This window comes from Dioscorea cayenensis, unplaced genomic scaffold, assembly GCF_009730915.1.
Source record: "Dioscorea cayenensis subsp. rotundata cultivar TDr96_F1 unplaced genomic scaffold, TDr96_F1_v2_PseudoChromosome.rev07_lg8_w22 25.fasta BLBR01001301.1, whole genome shotgun sequence".
Lineage (NCBI taxonomy): Eukaryota > Viridiplantae > Streptophyta > Magnoliopsida > Dioscoreales > Dioscoreaceae > Dioscorea > Dioscorea cayenensis.
In genome coordinates this window covers 142707-150797 of record NW_024087692.1, presented here as the reverse complement: position 1 = coordinate 150797, position 8091 = coordinate 142707, and the positions used below count along the sequence as shown (strand labels likewise).

The 8091-nt window shown below is 33.6% G+C and overlaps 1 pseudogene; it reads right to left on the bottom strand.

Annotated features, from left to right (window-relative positions):
* Nucleotides 1-1298: 1298 nt before the first annotated feature.
* Nucleotides 1299-5945, bottom strand: LOC120256136 (annotated as a pseudogene).
* Between the last annotated feature and the right edge of the window lie 2146 nt (nucleotides 5946-8091).

Sequence of the window (8091 nt, the reverse complement as noted above, 5' to 3'; positions counted from 1 at the left end):
GTGTTTTCTCACAAGTCTCTGGATGTTCTTCTTGTTTGTTATGATTATTGATGGTACAAATGGATATTTATTAGAGCCTTAACTCTAATATTCAACAGTTCTCTATTAATTATTGTTGAATTAACAATCAATTTCTTCTTTTTTTTTTTAATAATTTCCTTTTTCTCTTTAAATTTCACAAATCAATCAATTGAGTGTGAATGTTGATTTGACTGAATATGAAATTTGTGTTTTAAGATTTGATTTTTGGCAATGTGATAAACAATTATTGTAATATCATACTATTATTATTATTTGATACTATTTTTTTCTGATTATTTTGAAAGAAATACTGTAGTACAAGTTTGGACAAACAACTTTTTATTTTTTTATAAAAGAAAAACTGAAGAGCTTTAACTCTTTCTAGTCAACCTCTGCAATGAGATCGAGTCCTTGTGCATGAAAAATTTGCCAACAAAAATTCTGTTAAAGGAGCGACCGACATGTCTCTTTTTGCCATAGTTTACTCCCAGACCTCGTCACCCTTTAGACCTAGCTCGGTTGGTGGAGGACCACCTTGTGCATCCAACCTGAAGGTGCAAGAACGCCCAAAACTTTCAATGTCTCTGATTTATTTTAATATCATTCGGTTGAGCCATTATATTCAGATGTAACTCGGGGCCCGAACTCTTTATACCAGTCTGCAAATGCAAGAGCCCAATTAACACTCCACAATAGCTTCTTTTTGGTATTTTTGACTTGGTCAGCATGACCAAGTGTTAGACTAAAGATTAATATGTACCTCTTTAAAGTATCTCTTCATATAAGATCCCAGGACAATGTTGGGTGGGGGGTGGGAAAATTTCAGTTAGGTTCTCTTTCATATGTAAAGTGAAATTAAGTTTTGTAATTGATTACAACGAAAAATATATTATATCTAAATTAAAATAAATGTTAAAATTACTTCAATGATTTATGATAATTACAAACATATACAACAATTTTAATTTTTGCAAGAATTGTTTATGCGAAATCTTGACTAGCAATGCAAGAACAAATACACAATGTAAATCGTGTAAAAGAAAAAAAGAGACAGAGAATGTTTAGAGGCCTTTTTGAGGACCCAAGAAACAAAATTACCCGGAACAAGGTCACGAGTGTCTAGCTTCATGGTCCTCATTTTTGTTTTATTGTCAAAAGATAAGCTCTTTCTCACAAAATTCAAACTCAAATATGCCACTTCACCAAACATACAAGAGTAAATTTCCTGGAATATACTATTGTTGAAAGAAATCCAATAACAACTAAATAAAAAAGTTTTATAGCTTGAAATGATCAAGTGCAGACTTCCCATCAAGGCCTTTAGAATTGTAGTGTTTGTTGAACTCATCTATGACCACTTCTCTGTAGATAGGTGCACTTCCATTAGCAAGTAACTCCATGATAGGACCATAAACCTTTGATGAAGGGCTATACTGAGTAACAAAGAAGCAAGCCACTGAAAGTCTTGGACCTTCCTTGCTTGCAAGCACTCTATGCTCAACACTCTTCAACTTGTCATTTGTGATCAGCTACACATCAAAAAAGAAAGACATAAACATTGCAAAGTCATTAAGATGAAAATTATAACCTACATAATAATTAGGTATATTAGATGCAAACATGACAATGTTATGTGGTCATGTAATCAATGTATCATTTTAGTTTGATTAACTAGAAAAAACTTGAGCTGGAAAAAAAAGCAAAGCTCATACTTTATATATCCATATATTAAAAATGGATATGCGATTATTAGTTAGCTCTAAATAATGCATATATAAATGCAAGAGATTAGTAATGTCGACTACCAAGCACATAGAAAGACAAATCATATTACTTGTTACACCCAATTAGAAGGAAATCAAGCACATAACTCAGTGAACTCTAATGCATACTGTCACGCCCGAACCTCAGTGCTCGACAAGCGGCATGCAGACTCGCAGTGGGGCCCGAGTGAACCCTGCAAGGCCTCAAAACCTAAAACACGGACTAGGAGTAGAAAAATAACGTGAATCGACAAAAATACTAAATAAGAGTACAACTTAAGGTTTACAACCAAACCCAAATACAAGGCGAATGAAATACAGACGACCTACTGAGGAGGTTCTTAAACAATAATACAATCGATACAAAGACATAAGTCTTAAGGCATAAATCCCAAAGAAGACATCTATCGAAGTCTTCTAACATCCACTGGTCTCATCGCTCGATCCGAAAAAGGATTTAAAAATAAATCCATGAGCTCACTAGCCCAGTAAGTAATCCAAAACAAACTGAAAGCAAAAGTTCAGGTCTGAAATTGGCATAAAAAAAAATAATGCAATAGCACAAAATAGTGTAAACAAAATCAAAGGTAAAACAATAAATACAATATCCAAAAGTATGACTCAAATTCACCGAAAGTGCCAAAGGTCATTTGTTTACCCTCGGTGATGGACCGAGTCAAAATAACTGAAATCATTTATTTACCCTCGGTGACCCGAGACTGAATAACAGTGGCAGTTGATTATTTCACCGAACGGACACGGTGCAGACTGCAGCTCTCATTTTCCAAAAATTACTTGTCGACAAGGTCGGGGGTTTAACCCTCACGATGGGGTTGCATATTGTTCATTTGGAGACCAAAAAAATTCAAATACAATTCCAAGCCAAGAATACGAGAATATTCACAAGTATTTTCCAAAAATTTCATCTAATAAAAATAAAGTAAATAATTAAATAAGCAGATAAATAAATAATGTAAAAAGGAAATACTCACTTTTTCCAAACCTAAGCCTGGTTCTCACTTTGGAGAAATAATAACGACATTTCACAAATATTTTCCCAAAAATTAAAGAAAATAAAAAGATTTACAAAAAAATAAAAATAAAATAACACAAGTATAAATAATAGTGAAACCAATAAATAATTATTCGACCAATCTCAAGGAAGAAATGCATTAATACAATAATATACTAAAAATTTGTAAAAAAATACAAGGTCTAATGTATCTCATCAATTGAAGAAAAAAATGATCCACCTAAAAACCAAAAATAGCTAGAAAAAAATAATTTCAAAAGGAAATATTGTCAAAACAAGGATGTTAAAAAAATTTTAGGAAGGAGATAGGCAAGGACATAAAGGCAAGTGGATATTTAAAGGGATAAATGTATAACCCAAATAATATATAGGTAATTCAAGTTGATGTTAGGTGGACCAAGGATTCAAGCACTTAATAAATCTTAAGTTTTTGCTATTGGGAATAAACAAGGTTACAAAAAGGATAATTACTTTGCCAAATATTTGGAAGTAACAAGGAAATAACATATATAAGTTTTGGCAAATAATAGCACTATGGTTCCAACTAAGTATAGAAACTTCTCTTCCTCTAAAAACACAAGACATAAATAGATGGCATTCCCACAATAATTTTTAAAGAATAAATGCAAACAAAATTTCAGAAATTTTACATGAAAATAAACCAAAACAACAAAATTTAAATACAAGAGTTTAAGGGATTACTTACTTGGTGATCCTAAATTCAAAAGAAATCCAAGATGATGCTCAAGGTGGTCCTAAAATCCAAGGGAAAACCAACCAAATATACATGAATACTTGGAAGAGTTCAAGCACAAAAGTTCATGCTAAGCTAGTCTAAAAATACCCCATTAAAACAACAACAATATGAAAGTGTCTACAAGTAGATCTAACATAATACTAATACTAGTGGTAATAACAATGATGTGGGAAGGGAACATAGAATGATTAATAGGAACAAGGACAATAGGTGAGAGAAACAAGGATCGAAATAAATCTCCTAGCACAAGTAGTAGATCAATGCATGCATGCATGCATGTATGTATATATATATATATATATCTATATTTACACATACTTATGGTTGCAGGACCAACATGTGTGGATATATATATATACTACCATATTAAGAAGGTTGCCAAAGAGTCAATGTGTATGTAAATATATATACTATACTTGATGCTTAAATAATCAAAGCATGACATGCAACCTGGCCACATCTTGGAGGCTTCTAGTCTTTTGTTTTTCATGCAAACAAGTAGGGATGCAAAGCTCAAGAGAGGGATCAAGTTTACTGGTATTTCTGGTAACCAAAAAAATACAAATGCCTTAGAAGGTCATGCCAAGGGTGCAGGAATTTCAGGCCCAACACACATGCCAAAATTACAAAACTGAACATTCATTTGGCAAGCAAAAACCTGGAATTTTGGCTTGGGTTTTAAGCATCCATGCAAAAACATAAAGATAGTTCCATGAGTAAATACTTATGTAGCTTGGAGGCCAAGAACTAAGGATCTTCAAGAGGCACAAGAGCAAGTTTTAGCATGCATAAAGAGAGAGTTTTCATGCAAGGATAAGCACCAAAAAAAATTTCAAACAACAACCCATGCAAACATAAGAAGCAAGCTAACAACCAACATTCAAGAAAGAGAAGTTATCTTCCGGACAACATGAGCAACCTACAACAAATACCTCTAGGGTTGATGACGAAATGAAGAGTTCCTCCCGGTTTGATCGTCGCCGCTACGGTGATCCGGTGAGGTGCTTCACTCTTAAGGCTTCAATGGAGAGGGAGTGAGGTTAGAGGGTGGAAGGAAGCAAGGAAGAGTAGTGATAATGCAAGGGATGAGGAAAATAATGCCGAGGAGACAAAGATGGGACTGAAATCATGGAATCCCTCCATGTTTTCCTCCTTTGCAAGCTTTTCAAAGCAACCAGCCAAAAAAGGATTAAGGTGTAAGGTAAGTATGTTTAGCAACTTAAGCAAGATCTAATCATGGGCGGGGTCCACACATACACTTCGTATATGTTTATACCTGCAATAGATCAGCTATGTTGACAGTCAGGCATCCAGGAGAGAGAGGAACATCAACCCATTTATTCTTATGAACTATTTGCAAGCCACCAATTGATTTATCTTGCAAAAGGATTGTAAGGAAGCCCAGATCAGAGTGTATACTGGTTCCAAGTGCGAGGTGTGACTGTGGACAGTGTGGATAGCAATGACAAGCAACAACAATTCCCTGTGCGCATTCCATCTCGTTCAAGTGATTAGGCTTGAGTCCAAGAGCCTCTGATATCAGCTCAATTAGCTCCTCTCCCGATAGAGCTCTCATCGAGTGGTGAGAGTTCGATTCTCGGCTGAGGGCACATTTCTGGGAGTTGTGAATAGTAGTTGTGTACGGGTGGTTCCTACCCCCACTTGTTCCACCGAGTCTTGTGCACGTCCCTGGAGTCTCTAGTGGGTTCGCCTCGCTCCTCTTCCCCAAAAAAGTAGCTCCTCTCCCAGTTTTTTCATGTGAAATGAATAATCAAATACCATTTCCCTCCATGTTCAAATCACACCGATATTTGTTTCAACAAGACTTATATATTAAAATCCATATCTACTTAATTTAAATGCTATCACTCACCGGAAACCATGCGGTAGCTCTTCCTTTTCAGGAGGATCAGGAGCCATATGAATAAGCAAAGTATCACGCCAATTCGCTGCTGGGGAACTGTAAAGATCGAAGTTACAATTGAAGACTACCTTTCGGTCGGTATCTCTAGTGTAGTATTTTTTTCTTCACATCTACATCATCCTCCATGAACCTCTTTATTGCCTTGAGCATCTCATCCATCGCCTCATTCGGCACTCCATATGGTTAGCCACTTGGAAAAAACCGATCATCTCCGAAGCCTCTTTTACCTTATCGACTATTTCTTTTTTTTCTCGTATTAATGTCTTTCATGTCAATGACTGAAATCGTCAACTCAGTTGTAGAAGCGGAAATTATTGTTTCAGTTGGATGAATGAAGAAGCGGGGAACTTCGGTGGTGCCCGCATCAACGAGGCCTTTGACTCCGGCTTTCGTCTCATCAAAAGCCTTGATCTCACTTGCTCGATCATAGAATATGGTCGTTGACATGGATAGGTGAATAGTGTCTGCAATGGTGATGCTTGCTTAGCTGCTTGTGTTTTCGCAAGACGAACTCATGGACTTTTGACGACAATGTTTCTGGTCACCCCTTGTTGTTCTTTATTGACTTAAATTGTGATTCCTGAACTAACGCTACACACTTCATGGATATGGCAAAGTCCATGTTACCAGAGGTTCCTAAACATCAAATAAGTGCCACCTATATATTATAATTATTATTATTTTACAAGGTTTACAAGCCACTGCTGTCACGGAAGTCCACGCTTGGTAAGATCTTCTCAAGAACTTGGCTTTACCTGAGAACAGTTCAAAATCACACACCCATACTTTTGAACTTGTATCTCACTCAAGTGAAATGACACAAAATACTACTAGACCAAAAATTTTTCCGTAATAAAACTTACTTTATTTTAATTTATTTTTTATGTATTTATTTGTATTGGCCTTATCAAAGAGGAAATAACAATAATTTTTCTTTACCATATTTATGATTTTTATTTTTTTAAGATTGAAAACACTTGAAGTGTTAATTTACCCATGTGCGGCGAGAGGGCTAGCCATGTTCTGGTGTTGTTATTGGGTGTGATCCCACTGCTTGCTAGGGCATTTGTGTCAAGCATATTCATGTATAGTGCTGATGACTGACAACGGGTTCTCTCTCCAAAGAAGCAAAGACATTTTGAATTTTGTATATATGCTCCATCATTTTTTTTTTAATTTCATTAAAGATATAGAATATTTAAAGAGTAAAAAATAAGTTGAAAAATCAAAGAGAAGAAATGGTCAAAATTAATGAAGGTATTGAAAACGTTTAACTAACTTATTTTTTTTATTTATTTTGAATAATTTAACTAATTTATCATAAGACAAAAACATGTAGTTGAAATTTTAATTTAATTAATATATATTAGATTAAAAATTTTAATAATGAAATGAATAATTGAAATCTATTTAAAAGCTGATAAAGGAGTAGATTGCCTTCATCAAGTTGTCTTTTGTTTTTCAAGATATTTTATTTTTTTAATAAAAACAATTAATTTTTTTTAATCTTATTTTATGTTCGGCTAAAGTTAACCATTTAGGAGTGAGCAAAACCCAATCCTATTTTCAAAACCGGATCAGGTACTCAGCTTTTCGAATCGGTAAAACCTCTACCCATACCGAGATCCAGATTTAAGTTTTATTAGTGGAATTTTTTTATGTAATAACATAACATAAAAAATAAATATAACAAACTTTTAATTAACAAAAAAAATTCAAATCTTATATTATTCTTTACACAATAAAAATAATAAAAAATTTATCAATCCTAAGTAATACAGAAAAGAAATCAAATATTTTAGAAGCATTAAATGTCTCATCAACAATAAAACTAAAGAGAAGAAGTGCAGTGATGAGGACTAGAAGAAATAAATTAAAAGAAAAAAGAATGTACTTTAAAGGGATTGGATTAGGGAGATTTTTTTGTTTACTTTTAGCCTATGCAAAAGTTAAATATTATATATATATATATATATATATATATATTTACGTATTTGGATTTTTTTTACTTTTATCCCCTGTAAAATTCTAATTTATTAATATATATATATATATATAAGAATATATTGAAAACCAGATCGGATTCAAGTATCCAATTTTTATTTCTCTCAACCTTGATCCGATCTGGTTTTCATTTTAAAAATTCAGATCGGGTACTAGATCCGTCTTTTCGGATCAGGTACAACAAAATTTGGGTTAAAAAATCAAATATAATATTGGATTATCGGATTAGAGTTTTTTCTGCTCACCCCTGCTTGTAATGGTTCGAGAACTCTTCAAAAATTACATTATGTTGGGAGAGTTAGAAGTATTTGTTTGGCAATTGCTGTAAGCTCTTATTGCAACTTAATTTGTTCTTTGTTTAACTCTGCATCTCCTGACTCTTGCCATGTGTAACTTTATTCTTGAGATTTCGGATCGACCATCGTGAATACTGTATTTTTTTAAATAGTGATAAATCACTCAAAAATATTAAATAGGTGAAATAAGCTTCTAAATACAATACATATAAATCATAACATATATAGAAAGGCAATCTAGATACATTGTAGATGAAATTCAACCAGTGGAAAGGAGAATTATGAGAGGGAGA